This window comes from Gobius niger, assembly GCF_951799975.1.
Source record: "Gobius niger genome assembly, chromosome: 8".
NCBI lineage: Eukaryota > Metazoa > Chordata > Actinopteri > Gobiiformes > Gobiidae > Gobius > Gobius niger.
The window spans coordinates 2,648,909-2,673,348 of record NC_136859.1 but is presented as its reverse complement, the minus strand read 5'-3'; the positions used below and the strand labels follow the sequence as shown (position 1 = coordinate 2,673,348).

Here is a 24,440-nt window from a genome sequence, read left to right as displayed (position 1 = left end):
GCTGCTCTTCGGGACTTGGTACGTGAAGCTTCACATCTCGTGGTGCGTAAAAGAGCTCCGCGCTCATGGCGACCGCCCGGTAAGAAATCTTCTACGTCTTAATTTTGTGCCATGATCTATAAAGTGCCAGACATCGCGTGTTTACCCTGAACTGGTAAAGGCGCACGTAAATAAACTCCATTACACGGATGCTGCTCAGTTGCAATCCGAAATTTTGAAAACCTCCGCAAATATTTGACCGATCAATACGAAACCAAAAGTGTTTCGTAAAGGCGCTGCTCGCCTCCTCTTTACGATCCTAAAGTAAAACCTTTGTGGAAGATTTCACAGTGAAAAGATCTTCACATGACCATGGCCTGACAAATTACACCCATTGCTGACCCATATGCGCGTATCTTTTCTCTCTGATTAGAGGCATGTGCCTTTCGTAGTCAGTTTATGGGTAGAGATGCTCCTGACGCACAGGCAGCTCCACCACGGAGGCTGTATCTACAGAAGAACTACATCATCGTAAAAGTCCGGTTACATCAATAACGCGTCAGTTCCAAGCCTTCTGTTGAATATACTTTAATAAAACTGGCTCTTGTCTATTGTTTGTGATCACAGACGATGCAAATACACGTCCGTGGGCAGTACATGAATTTAAATAAAGTGCGTCGGGTGAGGCGGCTAAAGCTAGCTTAATGATAGCTACGGGTCCACAAGCGTTAGCATTCAATAAATACGCCACTTTTACTCCTGGAATCTCTCGTTTGAGCAGCTAAGAATGTGTAGCTCTACGTAGTGGAGCTATTTTGACCCGTTTTCCAATGTGTAAAACAAGTGACAGTGTTTTCAGCTGCTAAAAAGTTCTTGCTCCTATTAAATAACACGGTGACCGGAAGTGGTTTACTCACTTATGGAATGCGGAAGTCGTTAGCGCATAACCCCTATTGATGAATTTCCTGATTCTGGCCATTCAATAGGAGGCCAGTGGACTGACCTCTGGTCTTCAGGAGGATGTTCTCTAAAGTCAGGTGGAATCAAGCCTTTAGAGTCGTTACTTTTCAGAGACACAGAGCTGGGAGCAGGTTTAGGTCTGGGTTTAGACCCGGGTCCAGGTCCAGGTGGGTCCATGATGAAGCTGCTGAGAATCAGAAGAAGAGTTCATTAGATCAGAACAAACAGGGCGTTAGAAACAGATCCAACAAATCCAGTGTTTTTTGTTTAGACCAATAAAACATCAGGAGTGTCCTCACAGAGCTGCAACACTAGACTCAAACTGTTCCTCAAACATCACCAACATCTGGACTTTACTAAAGCCACTGAGTCGCTCAGAGCGGCTCCTCGTCCTCCACACGTCTGTCAGGTGATTTTAGATGAAATAACAGGGTCAGGGCGGACTTTATGGACATGTTTGGGTTTGAGATTTAGGAGGGAATTATGTCGCCTGCAGAAGAAAGAAACTATTGTTTGGAAGATACAGTTTGTAAATTGACAATATCAAGGACATCTTCAAAAAACAGCAAACAAGATGCAAAAACTACTGCCAAAAATGTTACTACTTTATTATTCAGTGATTTTTCGTTCGTCGTATATTCAAGACAATTCTCTTTAAAACATCAAAGCCATCTCAATGAATATGTCTGCAAGTACGTTTTAGCAAATGTCTGATATCGCTCACCCCTATTTGTGACAGTCGAGTTTCTCTGTAAGGTCAATTCTGTCATTATGGGAATATTTAACCATAATTTCTGTTTAAAGCAGTTTTAAGTAACTTGTTTACCTTAATAAATCCTCTCCGTAGTCCCTCCCGGTTTAATACAAGTGTTAACCTCTTAACTTCCACTTGAACGGATCCCATTTTCTCCAGTTTGGCTTTACCCTAATTAGTTTTTTTTTGTTTTTTTTTAATTTAGTTAATTTATTTTCTTCGGTCATTATGAACATTTAAATCACATGTCACATGTTTTCCAAAGATCTTAGACATTATACAATAAGAAAACACATACATTAAGATTTTAATCTAAATGATGCCTGACCGAAGGGGTTTAGGCTGAAGCCAAGACTTATTCTGCCTAAACCCTTTTACAACTGTGACTCTGTGTCCCAAGATGACACATTATACACTTTCTTTAATACCAACGATGGTAACGCTTTAGCACAAAACTTAAACTTCAACAAACAAAAATTATGCTATGTATCCACGATCGACTTCTCTTCTAATGGTCTTCATTCAAGTGTTCTATACGTCTCTATCATGTTTGACTTATACATTTTCTTAAATGCTTTAATAGTTTTGGAGCCCTTAAGTTGAACAGATAAACCGTTCCATAGATCAACGCCTTTAACTGATAAACACCTCCTCTTAGTATTACTGTGCGCCAGAGGTTTCTGTAGCAGATCAGTTCCTCTAAGGTTGTATCTAGATTCTCTAGTTTGAAACATCTCCTGTAGACTCTGAGGGAGCATGAGACTGTGAGCTTTGTACATCACAACTGCTGTGTAAACATCAACAAGATCATGCAATTTTAGGATATTTAGTCTGATAAAAAGGGGATTTGTTGGAGCCAAGTATTCTGCATGGCTGATCACTCTAACTGCTCTCTTTTGCAATAAAAAGATAGGTTGTATGTTAGTTTTAAAGGTATTCCCCCATATTTCCACACAATAGCTAAGGTATGGAAGGATGAGGGAATTGTACAGTATATATAATGCATTTTGATTCACAGAGGTTTTAATTTTACATAGTATGGCAATAATTTTAGAAATTTTAGTCTTTAGTGTATTTATGTGCGCTTTCCAATTTAACTTATCATCAATATTGATTCCCAAAAACTTTGTTACAAACACCCTTTCGATTTCTACATCCCCAATTTTGAGTTGACACGGTTTATTTACTTCCTTGTTTCCAAATACAATATATTTAGTTTTATGCAGATTTATGGAAAGTTTATTTATATCAAACCATTTTTTTAGTATCTTAAGCTCAGTTCCTACTGTATTTAAGAGCAGCTCGAGATCTTTTCCTGAACAGAACAGACTGGTATCATCAGCAAATAGGATACATTGTAATTTGTTGAGGACTTCAGTGATTTCATTAATGTACATGATAAATAATTTAGGTCCCAAAACGGAGCCCTGAGGAACACCGTGGGTTATTTTTTCCTCCTTTGAGTTGATGTTATTAATATGTACGTACTGATTTCGATCACTTAGATAACTTTTTAGCCAAGTGTGAGCTAGGCCCCTGACACCATACCTTTCAAGTTTATTTAAAAGCAATGAATGGTCTATTGTGTCAAAGGCCTTGCTGAGGTCAATAAATACTCCAACAGCATACTCCTTGTTCTCAATAGATGTTGATATCTTTTCTACTAGTTCGGTGACTGCCATTGAAGTGGACCTATTGGATCTAAAACCGTACTGATGTTCACTTAACAGGTTATGCTTGTCTACAAAGCTATCAAGTCGTCTGACAAATAGCTTTTCTAATATTTTTGAAAACTGCGAAAGTAATGAGATCGGTCTGTAATTGGTAAACTGTTGCTTTTCTCCACTTTTAAAAATAGGTATTACTTTGGCGGTTTTCATTTTACTTGGGAAGATACCGGTTATAAAAGACTGATTACATATATGCATAAAAGGAGTGACAATAAAATCAATAATTTCTTTCACAAGGACCATATCTATGTCAGATCCATCTGCTGATCTCTTAGCTTTGAAGGAATGTACAATTTCAATGATTTCGCTCTCACTAACACTTTTAATGAAAAGTGAGCTAGGATTATTTTTTACATTTCTTTCTTCAAATTCTTTTGCATTGTTTGGTTGCACAATTTCATTGGCTAACTTAGGCCCAACACTAACAAAAAAACTATTAAATGTATTTGCAATATCCTTTTTTTCACTCATTCCTGATAAGGCCATTCAATACCTTCCAGGTACCTTGGATATCACTCTTGTTCTGCTCTAACAAATTGTGATAGTATGCTTTTTTACTGAATCTTATTATTTGAGTTAACTTATTTTGATACGTTTTATACCTTTCTTCAGTTAGATTAGTCCTTTTCTTTAGATGTACTCTATAGAGATGTTGTTTTCTTTTACAGGCCTTAGCTATGCCCTTGGTAAGCCATGGCTTATCCTGACTGTTTTTGTTTTTAATATAATATTTTTTCCGTGGACAGTGCTGGTCATACAGTTGGATTAGAGTAGATAGGAAGGCATTGTATGCCTTATCAGGGTCAGGAGATGCAGACACTTCTTCCCAAGTTTGGGCACATAAGTCACCCTTGAGCGCAGCAATAGCTTCAGGTGTTCGATGTCTTACAAATTTGAAGTCATTTATTTTGGTTGTATTATTTTGTAATTGTTTAAAAATACTAAAAATAGGAAGATGGTCAGTGATGTCATTGATAAGTCAAATTTTGATAATCAAAAAGCTTCTTGGGGAAAAAAGGACCAATCAGCCACAAAAAATAGAAAACAAGGATGTAAACGCAACAAAAAAGTGACAAAAAGTCAACAAAAATGACCTAAATAAAAGTAAAAAAAACACAAAAAAAGGTGACACAACACAGCAACAACGCGAGGAAAAAAGATCAGTTTTGTGGGTCTTAGCTTTCAAATGAGGTGTTACACAGGCCTATATAATAGCCAGAGAGGACAGAATGCATTTGGTTTAGGCGGGTGGTAAGAGGTTAATGGGATGATTAGGGGGTCTTTCATCGCCCCCGATACGCACTAATAGAATCACGAAGAAGAAGCTAACAGGCTAACGGGCAAAGCTAACTGCGGGCTAGCGCCACTTAACCTCTTACCTCCAACCTGAACAGAGCACTTTCTCTCCAGTTTGGTTATACCCAAATGTAAAGGCTCATTGGAAAAAGTGTCAAAAAAAAAATCAAATAAAAAATGTGACAAAAAATAAATAAAAAATGTTAAAAAAAAAAAAATTGATATGGAAGCTCGTTTCCGCCATGTTAAAAAAATAAAAGCCCAACAGGAAGTCGAAATTTCGAGATTTAAACTCGTAATTTCGAGATTTAAACTCGTAATTTCAAGATTTAAACTCGAAATTTCGAGATTTAAACTCGTAATTTCGAGATTTAAACTCAAACTACGAGTTTAAATCTCGAAATTACGACTTTTAAACTCGTACTATGAGTTTAAATCTTGAAATTACGAGTTTAAATCTCGAAATTACGAGTTTTTCAGATCCGTGATCATAGACGTCTGTATGGCGGGGACAGCGGAACCACTGGTGCAGAATGTAAACAGTCATGGAGGATTAGCTTCCTCGTGTTGTGAACCGGAGCTACAGCAACTCTGGGACTTTTACAAAGACACAGAAGTGTTTATTTTAACACCCAGGATTAAAAGCAGTGACAAGAAAACGTATTAAAAATGGCTGTATCCACGATAGGAATGTGTTTAGGCCTTGATGATGCATGGCATTCCCAAAGCTAATGCTACGATCGTAGCATTATGAACTTCGATGAACTTCGGATGATCATGATCATGTGAAAATGGGAAATATGCATGAATAAAGTCAATAAACCCACCGTCTACATAAAGCATCCCTTTAACAACGATCACACACTGAGTCGGGCTGGTTGATTTTGCAGTTTATTACTCACACTTCATGTACAATGGCCGTAGCCGATTGCTTAGCACCCGCAGCTAACTAGCTTCTTAGCAGCTCTAGCATCCAGCTCCAATAGTGGATCTTGTGGAATTAGGTATTAAACACTAAAAACATCAAAAAAGCCGTAACCACATAATGCAGCCTTGAAGATTATCACACACTGGGTCGGGATTGACACATTGGTGGTTAATTGCAGACTTTTTTTAATCAACAATGAGGTGGATTGCACATGCATGCTAACCGGACAAACCTAGACTAGCCATTGTCCACCGGCATCGCCCTTTTATCAAGCGGGGAGACCATAGGCAGGGGGTACCCATAGGACATGGCAGAGGCAAAGAGGCACGAGTTTGCCCCAAACTAGCAGTTGTTTTTCAGGCATGATACGATTCCAAGATAATTAATGAGTAAATAAACATGTACGACACCTGCAGTGGCGCTTATGGCCTCTAGGGGCAAGACTTACTTAGTTCTGCTTTAAAAAAGAAAACAATGCAAAGACATTCATAACAAGATTCAAAAAAGAACATGTCATTTCTACTTTTTACATACATTTCAGGGGCACTAACACAATAGTGCCGACAACAACAAGGGGAAATAATACTTGATAATAACACTTGAACATTAGATGCACAGTGTCTTTTCACAACCTTCTACTTGTACAATTTTTCATTTAATTCCACAACAAGGATCAAACTCACTCTCACTCCAGGTCAATATCAGGACACAGAATAGTTCAGATCCAGACTAAACTAGACCAGGCCTGAACCAACACTAAACCAGATAGGTCTAAGCAGGGACTCCCTCGGATGTGTCTGGTCTAAACAAGGACTAAACCAGGTTTAAACCAGGACTGAACCCGGACTAAACCAGGTCTGAGCCAAAGAACAAGCAAAGACTAAACCACGGTGTCATTATTTCACATTATAATAAGAAAAACTCACTGCGTCACGTCGTCCTGATACTTGATATAAGTGTTCACAGAGTTATATATATCCTCTCTCTCCTCTGTCCGCTCTGGGGCTGAGCTGTAGTGTCTCTGAGCTCCAGCAGAGGGCGTCACATTCTGCGTCTCTCATTGTCTCTACATTTAAATGACCATCACTATACTTTTGCACAATCAAAGTGTCTTTTAATGTAGGGCTGTGTTTGCAAAGGAAATGAGTGAATGACACGATATATTTGGGCAGGTCCCTTTGGTTCAGGATTAAGATTCATCCACAACAAAGTTACAACTCATGAAACACCTTTGTTACTCCTGTGATTTCTTTATGAGGAACGACGTGTGGACTTTTCTTCTGAACCTCTTAACCCCCACCTGAACCAAGCACATTTTCTCCAGTTTGGCTTTACCCGAATCTAAAAGCTTCATGAAAAGGCTGGTGACAAAAATGAGACGAAAACGAGGATGAAAATGTGAAAAAAGATGAAAATATAACACAAAAATTACAAAAATATGATGAAAAAGAAAAAAAATGGACAAAAATGTGATGAAAAAGTGCTTAAAAAAGTGACTGAATGTGTTTTGTAGCTTTAAAGTGAGGTGTTACTCTGACCTATAGACTGTAACCTCCAGTCAAGAAGTTTTTAGATTTGGGTAAAGCCGAGAAAATGCACTCGGTTCAGGCGGGGGTTAAGGGGTTAAAGCTGTGAAACGACTGTCAATAAAACTCCCATCTGACCTGTGGTCAGCGATTTAAATACTACAATAATATTACTCACATTGAGGCTTCACGGACCTTTGAGAAAATAAAAAACAGACTTTTTCTTTCAGAGTGATTTTTTTTTTTTTATGATTTGAAAAGTAAACAAAGAAGTTTACAGCTTTTCATTGTGAGTTTAATCTATTCCGACAGCAATTCAACCCAGCCTGTGAGTGCATTTGCAGACAGTGGAAATATGTTTGAGAAAAGGGACAAGTGCCATGAAAAGTGCTCATTTTAGGCGATAAATATAAAAAGTGAAAACATAAACATTAAACCATATATAAAGGCGTTTAGCCTCTTAACCCCCGCCTTAACCGAGTGCATTTTCTCCACTTCAGCTTTACTCAAACAACGCCTCATTTGAAAGCTGAGACCTATTAAACATATTTAACCCCTTAACTCCCACCTGAACCGAGTGCATTTTCTCCAGTTTGGCTTTACCCCAATCCAAAAACTTCTGGAAAAAAGGTGTGAAAATAGCAACAAAACTGAGACGAAAACAATGATGAAGATGTGACAAAAAAGTGAGAAAACGTAGACACAAAACTGAAAAAAAATGTCACAAAAATGGACAAAAAAATGACGAAAAATGGACAAAAAATTGACGAAAAAATGATGAAAAAAAAATGATGAAAAAAAGATGAAAAATTGACAAAAAGTGACAAAAAATTTACTATTTGACAAAAAAATTACAGAAATGAGTTGAAAACCCCACAAAAAATGATGGAAAAAAATCTGATGACTTGGAAGGAAAAAGATCCATTTAGATGAGTTTTGTAGGTCTTAGCTTTCAAATGAGGCGTTACACTGGCCTACAGGATTTTGGGTAAAGCTGAACTGGAGAAAATGCTCTCGGTTCAGGCGGGAGTTAAGAGGTTAAATGGACCTGCGTGTCTGTCAGCCTTGGGGCAAACCCGGACTGGCTCAGGACCGACCCCGGACCGTAGTTAATGTGAGCCGGGGGTGAGCAGAGCTGTCCTCCGGGACGGACCACGTGTGCGTGAAGCTGGCAGCTCAGACCCGAACCTGATGAACCCGACCGGATGTCCAAGGTTTTATTGATGTTTATTATTGGGCAGTGTGGAACACGGTCCACACAGACGGCGCACAAACCAGGAAACAGGACACAAAACCCCTCCCTCCCTCCCGGTCCCCTGCTCGGGCCGCGTGCTTGTTTCTGACTGTGGCCGTCACTTGTCCGGACACCAAGGCTGCGTCTGAAACCATCAAATCATCTCCTCTAAGCTCTAACACCAGCAACAAACTCCTGAACCTTTCATGGGTCGACTGTTAGATCTGTGCAGTTAGAGAACTAGAGCTTCAGCAGCATTTGCACAATCCGTCCGTCCTTAAACGGGGGAAGTGACATCACCAATAGCTGTTTTTCTTCTTTAAAGTTATTGGTGGAGCAGGCCAAACAAAAGTGCATGTCGCCCCCTAGTGTACAGTGTCCAACAACAACATAGTGTCCAAACAAAGACATTTAAGGAGAAAACAAAAATCCAAATGATTATGCAAGCCACATGGACCATTATGCAAATGATCCATGTGGCTTAAGTTTCTACTATATGAAAACAAAACAAAAGCATTTAATCCGTTTCCTGAGTTTCCTCTTTAACACTGACATGTGACTGAGCTGTGGGGACGACAACATGGATTTGTCACTTTTATAAAGTTTGGCTTGTGCAGAATCTTACTTTTTAATGATTATTATTTTTATTATTAAATGTGCTCCTGTCAATCAACACTGGTTGCGCATGAATCACTCGAGGGCGGGGCTGAGTATCAGAGGTCCCTATGCTAAAGTGGCCATGATAGTTAGCATCACGGGTCCCTATGCTAAAGTGGCTATGATAGTTAGCATCAGAGGTCCATATGCTAAAGTGGCTATGATAGTTAGCATCAGAGGTCCATATGCTAAAGTGGCTATGATAGTTAGCATCAGAGGTCCCTATGCTAAAGTGGCTATGATAGTTAGCACCAGAGGTCCCTATGCTAAAGTGGCTATGATAGTTAGCACCAGAGGTCCCTATGCTAAAGTGGCTATGATAGTTAGCATCAGAGGTCCCTATGCTAAAGTGGCTATGATAGTTAGCATCAGAGGTCCCTATGCTAAAGTGGCACCAGAGGTCCCTATGCTAAAGTGGCCATGATAGTTAGCATCAGAGGTCCCTATGCTAAAGTGGTCATGATAGTTAGCATCAGAGGTCCCTATGCTAAAGTGGCTATGATAGTTAGCATCAGAGGTCCCTATGCTAAAGTGGCTATGATAGTTAGCATCAGAGGTCCCTATGCTAAAGTGGCTATGATAGTTAGCATCAGAGGTCCCTATGCTAAAGTGGCCATGATAGTTAGCATCAGAGGTCCCTATGCTAAAGTGGCCATGATAGTTAGCATCAGAGGTCCCTATGCTAAAGTGGCTATGATAGTTAGCATCAGAGGTCCCTATGCTAAAGTGGTCATGATAGTTAGCATCAGAGGTCCCTATGCTAAAGTGGCTATGATAGTTAGCATCAGAGGTCCCTATGCTAAAGTGGCTATGATAGTTAGCACCAGAGGTCCCTATGCTAAAGTGGCTATGATAGTTAGCATCAGAGGTCCCTATGCTAAAGTGGCTATGATAGTTAGCATCAGAGGTCCCTATGCTAAAGTGGCTATGATAGTTAGCATCAGAGGTCCCTATGCTAAAGTGGCTATGATAGTTAGCATCAGAGGTCCCTATGCTAAAGTGGCTATGATAGTTAGCATCAGAGGTCCCTATGCTAAAGTGGTCATGATAGTTAGCATCAGAGGTCCCTATGCTAAAGTGGCTATGATAGTTAGCATCAGAGGTCCCTATGCTAAAGTGGCTATGATAGTTAGCATCAGAGGTCCCTATGCTAAAGTGGCTATGATAGTTAGCATCAGAGGTCCCTATGCTAAAGTGGCTATGATAGTTAGCATCAGAGGTCCCTATGCTAAAGTGGCCATGATAGTTAGCATCAGAGGTCCCTATGCTAAAGTGGCTATGATAGTTAGCATCAGAGGTCCCTATGCTAAAGTGGCTATGATAGTTAGCATCAGAGGTCCCTATGCTAAAGTGGCCATGATAGTTAGCATCAGAGGTCCCTATGCTAAAGTGGCTATGATAGTTAGCATCAGAGGTCCCTATGCTAAAGTGGCTATGATAGTTAGCATCAAGGCTCCTTTTCCTAACTACTAACTAACTGACAGACCAATTCAAAAGCAACTTGCCATGGCGGACGCTGACGCACATCCGGTTTGGCGTAAGAGCTCTTACCAATCTGCTCATTTCGGACGCAGCACTTGAGGGCTGCCAACTCTTTCACCGTGAGACACACGCATTTGAGTGCCTTCACACGCTTTCACGCTACACTCCTCATATCACACGCTCAACCAAAACATATCCCTGACTTTTTGCAGTGAGCGGCTGCAGACGCTTTATTTTGTCTGTGTGTCTGTCCACGTCTCCTCTGGCGTGTGTTTGTGTGTCTGTCCACGTCTCCTCTGGCGTGTGTTTGTGTGTCTGTCCACGTCTCCTCTGGCGTGTGTTTGTGTGTCTGTCCACGTCTCCTCTGGCGTGTGTTTGTGTGTCTGTGTGTCTGTCCACGGCTCCTCTGGCGTGTGTTTGTGTGTCTGTCCACGTCTCCTCTGGCGTGTGTTTGTGTGTCTGTCCACGTCTCCTCTGGCGTGTGTTTGTGTGTCTGTCCACGTCTCCTCTGGCGTGTGTTTGTGTGTCTGTCCACGTCTCCTCTGGCGTGTGTTTGTGTGTCTGTCCACGTCTCCTCTGGCGTGTGTTTGTGTGTCTGTCCACGGCTCCTCTGGCGTGTGTTTGTGTGTCTGTCCACGGCTCCTCTGGCGTGTGTTTGTGTGTCTGTCCACGTCTCCTCTGGCGTGTGTTTGTGTGTCTGTCCACGTCTCCTCTGGCGTGTGTTTGTGTGTCTGTCCACGGCTCCTCTGGCGTGTGTTTGTGTGTCTGTCCACGGCTCCTCTGGCGTGTGTTTGTGTGTCTGTCCACGTCTCCTCTGGCGTGTGTTTGTGTGTCTGTCGGCGTCTCCTCTGGCGTGTGTTTGTGTGTCTGTCCACGTCTCCTCTGGCGTGTGTTTGTGTGTCTGTCCACGGCTCCTCTGGCGTGTGTTTGTGTGTCTGTCCACGTCTCCTCTGGCGTGTGTTTGTGTGTCTGTCCACGGCTCCTCTGGCGTGTGTTTGTGTGTCTGTCCACGTCTCCTCTGGCGTGTGTTTGTGTGTCTGTCCACGTCTCCTCTGGCGTGTGTTTGTGCGTCTGTCGGCGGCTCTAGTGATGTGTCGGTCGTGAACGATCTGGCTCTGAATGAGTCTTTACAGTGAACGATATGAACCTGTTCCCGGAGGTGAACGGCTATTTTTTGGTAGATTCCTTTTCGGAGGAGGGGCGTCACTTAAGTTGTGCATGCTTATTTTGCAAAACAAAAGTCACTGCTGGAGTGGGGCGGACGGAGAAAGGAGTGGCAGACGAACTGCGAATGCACGACGTGCGGGACGTGAGCGCGGCCTGCGGAGAAAGGGTTTAGAGCGCGGCTCCGGGGAGGCAGAGAGAGAGCGCCCGAACGCTCCCAGCGCCAGCTCTGCCGGGCCATGGGAGAGAAAAAGGCGCGTGGGTTCCGTGAGTGACGAGGCGGCTACAGGAGCCCCGACACTCACATCGTCCACCTGTTCACTCAGCTCACTCTTCTCATCGCGCCTCCTCCTCCGCCCCGGTCACCTCCGCCACCGCTGCCCCACGAGGAGCTCAAAGTGAGCAGCATAAGGCAACGAGTTTGAGAAATAAAAGTTGAAATAATAAACAACGGTTACAGCGGAGATCGAGTTGAAGCTAAACCTCTTTTACTAACATTTCCCCCTTTTGCGCGAGGTAAGTAAGTAAGTAAGTAATCTTTATTTATATAGCACCTTTCACAGGCAAAGGCCACAAAGTGCTTCACAACACAGTTAAAAACAGAAGTTACATACAATATAAAAAGGGGTCAAAACAACACAGAAATCACAGCAGCCCAAAAGTAGCTAATTAAAAGCTTGGACAAATAAATGTGTCTTAAGTTTGAGGCAGAGATGTGTGGAGAAAAAGCAGTTATTACATTGAATCATATTCAAAGTTTAATCGTCAAACATGCTCTAACATACTGCAAAATACAGGGATCAATTTTTCATATTTGTGCTACTTTTTGTTGGTAATAATTGGAATGACTGACGCAGAGAAACAGAGACATTGTGTCATTGTACCTTTTGCCAGGGCTGTAACGATGAAGGGGCCTCTGGGCATTTGCTGAGAGGCCCCAGTTTGAAAGGGGCCCAGAAATATAATTCTTCAACAGCAGTAAATAGACCAGCTACAATTATTATTGATGTGCACCAGATTGCAGGAAATCATATCTGAAAAATTCTTGGGGGAGGACCTCCAAACCCCCCCTTCAGAGTGCCCTCCCACACTTTCAATAGGTTCTGATGGTCATGTGGGGCGGTGCCAAACCCCCTCTGATCCATCATGCAGCTCCTGATGTGCTCAGTCATGTAAAACGTAGACTTGTTTATGACTTAGAATTTAATACGATTATGAGTCACTGTCGCCATGAAAAAGGCCCCCCAGCTCAGGACCGACCAAAGTCTCACTCCAAAGTTTGCTGAAAAGTTGCCACCGCCGCCCACGCGCCGCCCACGCGCCGCCATGGGGAGCATGTGGACGCCGCGCGCAACCAGTTCAATCAAAGTCTGTCCGTGAATCATGACGCGAAAGAATAAAAACGCACCAAAAATAAAAACATGAACAAAGAGTGATGAAAAAGCAACAGAAAAGCCACAAAAGAGCAACAAAAAAAAGATAAACAACACAGCGACAATGCAACATTTTTCCCCACCATTTTTCCACACTGAGACTCTTACCTGAGCTTAGACGAGTTGATGTGTACCTGTCTGGTCTTTGTGTGTGCGCTCAGGCACGCAAAACGACCAAAGATGTTGTTAGCATTTGGCCTCTCCCAGTGTATTCCTATGGCTCCAAACGGGTTGAAGTTAGAAGTGACCGAGCTCTTCCACAAAGACCAGACAGAGAATGGAAAAATGGGGGCCTGTTCCTTTAAGGGGGGGGTTAGAGGTAACGGTTATTTGCTTTTCATCCTGTTTAAAACTCAGTTGAACTTGGTGTCGGCTTTAGGCGACATGTGCTCCACCTCCTGACCTGGTGTAGGCTCTGAGTTCACCGTCCGCCCATGGACAGGCTGATAAAGAGCTCACAAACGCTCTGGTTTCACCTTTGATCAATGAGGGAGTCACATTCAGGGACCGCGGGAAAGGCGCACTTCTTACTGTCCCTTTTTCCCCACAAACGCGGGGAAAATCGTGACAAATATATAACAGTGGGGTTCTCCAGCGGGGGGCAATAGGGGTGGCAGGAACTGGCTCCCAAACATCAGGAGGAACGACCGCAGGAGGAGGAAAAGCCGGCACCTGAGGAGCGGCGGCAGCAGGTGCTGTCCCGGGCCTGGAGCGCGGACTGGCCGAGTGTGTGTGACTTTCCTTTTGCTGCTGCAGGTCCAAAAATGTACTTTTCGGCGTAGCGTGTGTTTCCATCAATTTTGTGCGTGAAAACAGTGATTCTGCTCAACGAATGCTGTACGAATGCTCTACGAATGCCCTCACGCTGAATTACGAAGCGCCACGACTCATCACGAAAGGACACGCTCCGCTGCGAACTCCACGAACAGAGGGTGAATCGTGTCATGTCACGAACTGATGCGTTTTGTTAAGAATCCCATTAAGGCGCGTTAAACCCAGCATAAGCAGCCATGTTACCATGGAAACGACGCTAGCACCAGCGTCTGTTTATTCGCTTCATGACATTTATTTGACAAACTGCGTTTCCATCTCGCAAAATACGCATCAACAGTTATGCGCACAAATCAAAAACCACCTCAAGCGAGCGGATAAACTTTTTATGCGAATTAAGAGTTTAAATGCGAAATTTGGTGTTTCCATCACTCGTAAATTATGCGCAACTTCAAAATGCGCATTTTAGTCCAGTGATGGAAACGCAGTTATTGATCAAATGAAGTCTGAAGTAGAAGCAACAAAAACAGACAAAAATTTGACAAAAAAATGACAAAAATGTGAGAAAAATGTGAGAAAAATGTGAGAAAAAAATGACAAAAAAATTGCAAAAATTAGTTGAATACCCAACAAAAAAATGACGTGAGGAAAAAGCTCCTCTCGGTTCAGGCGGGAGTTAAGAGGTTTAACAGAGGCTTTTCTCATTCATTTTAAGTGTAACAAATACTTTTTCCACAATAATTTAACCTTTTTTCTGATATTTATTTCTGTGTATAAGACATAAGTGAAACATGTTCGTCCACTAAAAGGTGAATATGGACCTTACTATTTCTAAACTCCAGACCACGTGCCTGGTGTTTGTAAGTCTGTGCAGAGGTTTGGCTGTATCATTAGGACTCCTCGCGGGTCAGGCCGGTGGACAGCGCGTCTATCTGCCCGTTTAAATGGGACTTCACGTTAAACTGTGTTTGCAAAGTGGATGAAATAAAGTCTTGTTAATGAAGTGCACGGCTTCCTTTGCCTCTGACTCCGTCTCAGAGAAGTGCAGAGGAGATTTCTGTGCGATGGTAAAAGTGTTTTTATTCATAAAGTCTGGACACAGACAGGTGCCTGATCAGCCTCTGTCCCTCAGCTGTCGGAGCCAGAGGTGTTTGAGGATCACTGAGCTCTTGGTCCCGACTCCTCCTCTGGTGCCTTTGTCTTGTTTATTTCAGCCGTAGACCTGTTTTTGGCCTGGTTTACATGTGGTTTAGTCCTTGGTTTGATGAGGCTAAATATTTACAGAAAGTCTAATGTACAATAGGATGAAGTTTAGCAGAATAAGTTTGAGTTGTTTCTTGTGAATCACCCACCTCTGATCTCGTCTCACTCGCCTGTTTACTTTTTAACACAATGATTCAGAAATTCATAGTTTTTGTCTCCTGTGCTTAGTTTTGCTCATTGACAGAGTAAGTGCGGGTGAGACTGAGATGTGAACCGTCGACCTCACGGTAACAGGGCGACGGCTCCACCTGTATCTGTCAGAGCCTCAAACACACAAGTGATGATTTAATAAAGACGTGTTTTATTTCAACAGTGAATCAGTGATTACAGGCGGAGCCAGCTGTGATTGGTCCTTACAGCTGTCAATCAAATGTGTGTCATAAAAGAGTTCAGTCACAGAGGTCCACCAGGGGGCGCTCTCCTCAGATCTAACACAGACACAGAGTCGCCTTCAAACCTCAGCCTAAACCCAGGAAACAGAGGCTCAGTGAAGGAGGAGGTGAAGGTGTGAATGTGGAGCAGTTTTCCACCAGAGCCGACCTCATAGAAGGACAGAGCTCCAGCCTCAGAGTCCAGGATCACGCCCACTACATTTGAGCCAGAGGGAGAGGAGGAAGAGTTGAAGAGGGGTGATCCTCTCTTGTTGTGACAGACAGAGTAATGTTCACCAAATATCCTCAGCCTCCAGGACTGATCATTGTCTCCAAACTTACTCTCCTCTCTGTCTCCTCTCCGTCTGATTCCTCTGTAACTCACTGCTATATCAAACCCCCACAACCCGCTCCACTGCACCTCCCAGTAACAGCGCCCCCTCAGGCCAGTGGAGCTCAGGACCTGAGGCTGGTCCATGAACCTGTCCTCATGATCTGGATACTGCTGCTCCTCGCTCGCTCTGGTCACAGTCCGTTTGTCCTCAGACAGAAGGAGGTTCCTCTGAGCTGTGTTTGGATCCAGAGAAAACTCACAGGAATCTGAGGAAACAAACACAACTCATGACATCACTTCCTGTTCCTGTGTCTGAAGAGTTCTTTCATGTGTAATAAGCTGTAATAAGTCTGACACATATATTCAGAAGAGCATGGATTTGGTGCATAATTTGTAAATTAAATCTATCACTTTGCAGATATTTCCTCTAAAAACAGATAATGTAAACCTGATGAAGTTCAAGTTATTTCCATGAAATGAATAAAACACAGACTCACATTTCCTCAGACCTGGGACCATCCACTGTTCTCCAGCAGGATCCAGCCTGAAACACACAAGTCCAGTTTACTGTAGACCAGACCAGACCTGGACCAACCATGGACCAGAGGCAAGACCCTGAGAGAGTCCAGGGGGCCTCACCTGAGAGAGAGCAGGGGCCCCTGAGGGGCCCGTAGAGCGGTCAGGAGCTCGGTGGAGGGTCCTGGATGGTTGTAGCTCAGGTCTAACTCTCTCAGGTGGGAGGGGGCGGAGCTCAGAGCTGAGGCCAGAGAAGCTCCGCCCCTCTCTGAGACCAGACATCCAGACAGACTAAAGACACACAGCATTAGCCTCTAATGAGGACACAGAGACAGAGTGCATCATGGGAGTGTCTCACCTGAGGGTGTGCAGTCTGCAGGGGGCGCTCTTCAGTCCAGAACACAGCAGCTCCACTCCTGAGTCCTGGAGGTCGTTGTTACTGAGATCCAGGTGAGTCAGACTGGAGGAGCTGAGGACTGAGGCCAGAGGAGCACAGCTGAGAGGAGACAGGCCACAGCCGCTCAGACTGAGGACAGAGAGGACGATTAGAGACGAGAGCCAAGACACAAGTGTTTAAATACAGTCTGGACTCACATGGCTTTGGTGGAGGCTTTGACGACCGGCAGCAGCTTCAGGAGAACTGTCTCTGAGCGCCGGTATTTCCTGAGGTCAAACTCCTCCAGGTCTGAGGACAGTAAGAGGAAGGACAGAGCAGACCACTGAGCAGGAGAACTTAACAAGGAGAGACTTCCTTCTCTCATGATCCTCTGTATCTCCTCCATCAGACTGTGGTCGTTCAGTTCGTTCAGACAGTGGAGCAGGTTCAGGCTCCTCTCTGCAGACAGACCCTCTTCATTCAGCTTCTCTTTGATGTACTTTACTGTCTCCTGATTGGTCGAGTCACTTCCTGTGTGAGTCAGCTGACCTGGCAGCAGGCTCTGATTGGTCGGCAGAGACAGCCCCAGGAGGAAGCGCAGGAACAGGTCCAGGTGTCCGTTTGGACTCTGTAAGGCCCGGTCCACAGCAGAGCGGTAGAAGGTCTCAGGGCTCTCAGAGGAGTGTGGTGTGGACAGCAGGTTCTCCCCAGAGATGAAGAAGGTCTCGTGGACTTGAAGAGCAGCCAGAAACTCCTGCACAGTCAGATGGATGAAGCAGTAGACCTTGTCCTGGTACAGGCCTGGCTCCTCTCTAAAGACCTGTGTGAAGACTCCGGAGTACACTGAGGCGGCTGCAGCGTCCAGCCCACACTCGCTCAGGTCACTCTCGTAGAAGATCAGGTTTCCTTTCTGCAGCTGCTCAAAGGCCAGTTTTCCCAGAGACCGCACCATCTCCCAGGTCTCTGGAGTCCAGTGAAGGTCTGTCCCAGATCCCTCATGATACTTGATGTTCTTGACTTTGGCCTGGACCACCAGGAGGTGGATGTACATCTGGGTGAGGGTGCGGGGCAGCTCTCCTCTCCCTCTGGTCTCCATCAGATGGAGCAGGACTGTGGAGAGAATCCAGCAGAAGACTGGGATGTGGCACATGATGTACAGGCTGTGGATGCTCTTGATGTGGGAGATGATGTCTGTGGCCTGCTGCTCGTCTCTGAACCTCTTCCTGAAGTACTGCTCCTTCTGTGGGTTGCTGAACCCTCGCACCTCTGTCACCATGGAGACGCACTCAGCAGGGATCTGATTGGCCGCCGCGGGGCGTGTGGTTATCCAGAGGCGAGCGGAGGGAAGCAGGCTCCCCCTGATGAGGTTCACCAGCAGCTCCTCCACTGAGGCGCTCTCTGTGGGCTCCGTCAGGACCCGGGTCCGGCTGAAGTCCAGAGGAAGTCTGCACTCGTCCAGACCGTCAAAGATGAAGAGCACCTGGAGCTGCTTAAAGCTGCAGAGATCTTTGGTTTGACTGAAGAAGTGGTGCAGCAGCTCCACCAGGCTGTACTCTGTGTCTCTGAGCACATTGAGCTCTCTGAAAGTGAAGGGGAACAGCAGCTGGACGTCCTGGTGGGCTCTGCCTTCAGCCCAGTCCAGACTCAACTTCTGAGTCAGCACTGTTTTCCCCACGCCGGCCACGCCCTTCGTCAGCACCGTCCTGATTGGTCCCTCCTCTGTCAGCTCGGCTCTGATTGGCTGCTGTCTGTGGGCGGGGCCTTTAAACAGGTCTTCACATGTGATGCTGGTCTCTGTAGCGGCTGGTTTCCTGGACGCCGTCTCGATGTGTCTGACCTCATGTTCCTGGTTGACCTCTGAGGCCCCTCCCTCTGTGATGTAGAGCTCTGTGTAGATCTGGGGCAGGGGGGCGGAGTTTCCTGCTTTAGCCACGCCCTCAAACACAAGGCTGAACCTCTGCTGCAGATGAGTCTTCAGTTTATCTCTGCAAACTCCAACAAAACTCCCTGAATAAAGACAGAGACAACAATAAATACACCAAATAAGTCATTCATGTCTTTGTTGGAGAACATGTTTTCACTACTAAATGTTAAGGTATTCACAGATCACTCGAGGGCAGTATAGTGTTCCTTTTAGGGGCTGATAATCAGTAAAAGAATGACTGTTAAACTGTGGTATTTCTTTGTGCCATGAGCTGTGGGTCAGAACTAATAATCCTCTGTGACCAAAGTCTGAGCTGAAATGACTCTGTTCATTATGAAGTGAAACAGGTCAGATCCAGGTGTGAGCTGCTCCTCTGATGGACTGTAGACAGAGTTCTTACTGGAGTTCAGAAGCTCGGCCAGCTGCTTCTGCTTCATCCTCCTCAGGAAGTCCAGGGTGATGTTCAGCACAGCCTCTCTGCTGCTCTGCTCCTCCTCACTCTCTGAGCTACTCTCTGGGTACTCTGAGACCAGGAGCCTGTGGAGCCTCTGCAGCTGCTCTTTGACAAACGTCAGGATGTCCTCCTCCAGACGCTGGAATAGAATCAGATTTAAAGAGTTTCAGTCAAAGAGAGGACCTGAGGAGCCCCACAGAGAACCCCACACATGCTGCAGTCGTGGCTACTCACCGTGAATATGGCGTCCAGCTGCTCCTTCGGGCCTGGCTCCCTGTGAACCAACAAACAGAAACATTAGAGACTGAGCAGAGACCACTGCAGCCGCCTTTGGACTCATTTAGACTCACAAGAAGCTCCTCCACAGACCTGCTGAGGACTCACCATCTACAGCTCACACCAGGACTAAACCAGGTCTAAACCAGGTCTGACTCTGAACCAGGACTAAAGGACCCGAGTGATGTTCTGAGAACATGCCTTACCTCTGGTCTTCAGGAGGAGGTTCTCTGAAGACAGGTCTGGGAGTTTCATTATGCTTCATATTTGCACTGAAGAAAAGGACCAAATGAGCAGTAATCACAAAGACACCACTTTTTTTCCCATGTGCTTTTTTGAACACCAATCACACATTTTTTTATCGGCCCATACCAATCACATGGTTTTAATTGATTATTATGATTCATCATTGTTAGAGGATAACATTAAATCGCTATTAATCAGACTGGGTCAGGCTGTACAGTTGTACTATCTCTGTCATAGCCTTGACTGTGGTGCTCAGACTCTTGCGTACTCTTGACGCTCGGAGAGGGGATTTATCCCTCTTATGTGGAAGCATAGACAGACTTGAATGGTAGGACTAGCGCAATGTCTCGAGTTCATGTCTCCGGGTCCCGCACCGATGGTAAATAAACTTCTCCTGTATAAGACATCCAGACTGTTGCCTGTTTTTCATCTATCCTCAACACCATTGTTTTTTCTCTAACAATAATTTTATAGTGAAAATACTGGGCTTTTCTAAATGTGAATTGTTGTATTGTGTGAACTTACTGTAATTTCTATTTGAATATATTGGCTACAAATCTGTGCATTATCCTGCTTTACCTCTTACTTCCATTCATTCATTTTCTTCCGCTTTATCCGGGGCCGGGTCGCGGGGGCAGCAGTCTCAGCAGAGACGCTCAAACTTCCCGATCCACGCACACCTCCTCCAGCTGTTCTGGTGGGACCCCGACCTCCTCCAGCTGTTCTGGGGGGACCCTGAGGCGACACCAGGCCAGCTCGGAGACATAGTCCCACCACCGTGTCCTGGGTCTTCCATGAGGCCTTGTCCCACTAGGACATGCCTGGAACACCTCCCGCGGGAGGCGACCAGGAGGCATCCGGAACAGATGCCCGAGCCACCTCAGCTGCTCCTTTCGACGTGGAGGAGCAGCGACTCTACTCCGAGCTCCTCTCGGGTAACTGAGCTCCTCACCCGATCTCGAAGGGTGCGCCCAGCCACCCTGCGAAGGAAACTCATTTCGGCCGCTTGTATTCGCGATCTTGTCCTTTCGGTCATGACCCAAACTCATGACCATAGGTGAGGGTGGGAACGTAGATTGATCGGTAAATCTAGAGCTTTGCCCCGACTCAGCTCCCTCTTCACCACGACAGACCGATCCGTCTGACCCCATACTCCCGGAGCACCCCCCACAGGGCACCACGAGGGACGTGGTCGAACGCTTTCTCCAGATCCACAAAACACATGTGGACCCGATGAAGGGTATAGAGCTGGTCCAGTGTGCCACGACCAGGACGAAAACCGCATTGTTCCTCCTGGATCCAAGGTTCGACTATCGGCCGGATCCCCCTCTCCAGCACCCTGGAGTAGACCTTACCGGGGAGGCTAAGGAGGGTGATCCCTCTGTAATTGGAACACACCCTCCGATCCCCCTTCTTAAAGAGAGGGACCACCACCCTGGTCTGCCAATCCAGGGGCACTGTCCCCGACCGCCACGCGATGTTGCAGAGACGTGTCAGCCACGACAGTCCTACAACATCCAGAGACTTAAGGTACTCAGGGCGAATCTCATCCACCCCCGGAGCCACCGAGGAGCTTTCTCACCACCTCGGTGACTTCAGCTTGGACGATGGACGAGCCCACCTCCGAGTCCCCCAGCCTCTGCTTCCCCATTGGAAGACGTGACGGTGGGATTGAGGAGATCCTCGAAGTACTCCTTCCACCGCCCGACGACATCCCCAGTCGAGGTCAGCAGCCCCCCACCCGCACTGTAAACAGTGTCGGTGAAGCACTGCTTCCCCCTCCTGAGGGGTTTGCCAGAATCTCCTCGAGGCCGACCGATAGTCGTCCTCCATGGCTTCTTCGAACTCCTCCCAGACCCGAGTTTTTGCCTCTGCGACCGCACGAGCTGCAGCACGCTTAGCCTGCCGGTACCTCTCAGCTGCCTCAGGAGTCCCACAAGCCAACAAGGCCAGGTAGGACTCCTTCAGCTTGACGGCATCCCTTACTTCCGGGCACCACCACCGGGTTCGGGGATTGCCGCCGCGACAGGCACCAGAGACCTTACGGCCACAACTACGAGCAGCCGCATCGACAATGGAGGAGGAGAACAGGGTCCACTCATCCACATGTCCCCAGCCTCCCTCGGAATCTAGGTGAAGCTCTTCCGGCGGTGGGAGTTGAAGACCCCACTGACGGAGGGATCCGCCAGACGTTCCCAGCAGACCCTCACAACACGCTTGGGCATGCCAGGTCTGACCGGCTTCCTCCCCTGCCAGCGGATCCAGCTCACCACCAGGTGGTGATCAGTTGACAGCTCAGCCCCTCTCTTCACCCGAGTGTCCGCGCGGCCGGAGGTCAGACGACACAACTACAAAGTCGATCATTGACCTCCTGCCTAGGGTGTCCTGGTGCCACGTGCACTTATGGACACCCTTGTGCTCGAACATGGTGTTCATTATGGACGAACTGCGACTAGCACAGAAGTCCAATAACAGAACACCACTCGGGTTCAGATCGGGGAGGCCGTTCTTCCCAATCACTCCCGTCCAGGTCTCTCTGTCGTGACACGTGGGCGTTGAAGTCCCCCAGCAGAACAATGGACTCCCCAGTCGGAGCACCATCTAGTACCCCTCCCAGGGACTCCAAGAAGGCCGGGTTCTCTGCACCGATGTTGGGCCCGTAGGCCGAGACAACGGTGAGAGACCTGTCCCCGACCAGGAGGCGTAGGGACGCGACCCTCTCGTCCACCGGGGTGAACTCCAACACGTGACAGCTGAGCTGGGGGGATATGAGCAAACCCACCTCAGCCCGCCGCCTCTCCCCGCGGGCAACTCCAGAAAAATGGAGTCCAGCCTCGCTCCAGGAGTTGGGATCCGGAACCCAAACTGTGCGTGGAGGTGAGCCCGACTATATCTAGCCGGTATCTCTCTTTTTCTTTTTTTTTCTTTACAGCAGGACATGGTGCGTTGTCATGATGAAGAGGATTTTGTTCGGGAAAACACGGCTCTTTTTTTTGTAGCATGGAAGAAGGTGGTCAGTCAGAAAGGTCATATTCACTCCTTCTGGGATCCTTAAAGGGCCAACCAGCTCTCTCCCCATGATTCTGGCCCAAAACATGACTCCGCCCCCTCCTTACTGACGTCACAGCCTTGTTGGGACATTGTGGCCATTCACCAACCACCCACTACTCCATCCATCTGACCATCCAGGGCTACACGGCCTCATCAGTGAACAAGACTGTTTGAAAATGAGTCTTCATGTATTTCTGAGCCACTGCAGCCGTTTCTGCTTCAGCTTCAATGAACAGTTTAGGGGAGGCCGGATAGAAGGTTTATGCACAACTGCAGCCTCTGGAGGGTCCTACCCCTTGATGTTCGGGAGACTCCAGAGGCGCCAGCAGCTTCAAATACCTGCCTCTACACATTTTGGTCAATATGTCATCGATATGTCTTACCTCTGGTCTTCAGGGGGACGCTGTTTAAAGACAGGAGGAAGGTCTTTAGAGTCGTCACTATTCAGAGACACAGAGCTGGGAGCAGGTTCAGGTCTGGGTGTAGACCCGGGGCCAGGTCCAGGTGGGTCCATGTTGTAGCTGCTGAGAATCAGAAGAAGAGTTCATTTGAGCAGAACAAACAGGGCGTTAAAAACAGATCCAAATGATCCTTACTGTCTTTAACACTGCTAGGGCGGTGTGTCGGCGCCGACACAGCTGCGCATGCGCTGTTCTTTTCCCCACAACTGCAAAAGTAAACACGCCCTAGAATTTTTTTTAACTGTGTTGGAGAGCCAACCCCTTGCGCTGTTTCTCAGTGTTGTTGCCATTACGGTAGGAAGCTTCCTTCGCGTGACACACGTCGTCCAATCACAGGCAAGAAATCAGACGGATATACGCTGCGCGACTAGCATTCTGTGCAGAGTAGTGGAGATTTCGACCGAGAGTTTTGTTGTCGGCGAGTGTTTGGAGTATTTGGAGTGTTTCAAGAGTTGGAGCGAGTAGGAGAGAGGTGCAGCGATGTCGAGGAGGAGCTGTCGTGTGCCCAAACCCCGGAGGTTTATCGAAGAGGGTGACACTGCGGTGGACATCGGGGCGGAAGCGGAGGAAGAAGGCGCCGATACGCCGCTGTCATCCAGCTTCGAGTAAGTTTGCAAATGTGGAAAAACTAACATGTATGGTGGTAGTTGGCATGTTATCTGTGTAAAACGATCATAGAGGCGCGTAACGCCACTTTTCTCTGTTTGAAACCGGGGCGCGCGTAAAGTTGTAAAGTTGCCGCAGTTGTCTTCGCGGGACATGTAGATTTGCAAAAATAGGATTTTCGTGAGCTACCCGCAGACTATGACAAGTTTACGTTCTTTCCTTATGATTTATATGTCAGAAAGACCTAGATCTCAAAACGTATTGCAAGTTTATTGCTAAATTGAACCCGTGTAGCTTTTTTCTATGAAATCTGCTAGTCTGAATGTACAAATGGGAAATTGAAGTGCCAAACGTATATTTGAACAGATCAATATGTACGTTTTTCTTTGTAAATACTCAGTACTGTGATGCTATACTCCTTTTTATATTGAGTTTACTAATGTACATAGCTTCAAGAGCATGTTTTCAGATAGTACATGGGGTAGGCAATACAATAAAGTTTACATGCATGCATGCTGTAGAAACAAGTAAAGAAACTATTTTCTGAAAGAATAATGATGTTAGTAAAATGTATTGATCATTGAAGTAATTTCATATCATACTAATGTGAATGTACTTTACAGTAAATAATGTGTATTTTTTTTTTTT

General features: G+C 45.9%; 1 protein-coding gene and 1 pseudogene across 2 annotated transcripts in view; one reads left to right on the top strand and one right to left on the bottom strand.

Moving 5' to 3' along the window:
• Positions 1-24,440, top strand: part of LOC306966787 (protein NLRC3-like) — a gene marked incomplete at its 3' end in the record, with an annotated part of 170,653 nt that overhangs the window by 32,786 nt on the left and 113,427 nt on the right. The window lies entirely within an intron of this gene.
• Positions 437-23,239, bottom strand: LOC306966666 (NLR family CARD domain-containing protein 3-like; annotated as a pseudogene). The gene is made up of 10 exons: positions 23,109-23,239; positions 19,387-19,426; positions 19,269-19,291; positions 19,099-19,136; positions 16,993-18,781; positions 16,522-16,924; positions 16,380-16,426; positions 15,635-16,148; positions 983-1,126; positions 437-500 (listed from the first exon to the last, which is right to left on the bottom strand). The product of its transcript is annotated as an NLR family CARD domain-containing protein 3-like (transcript).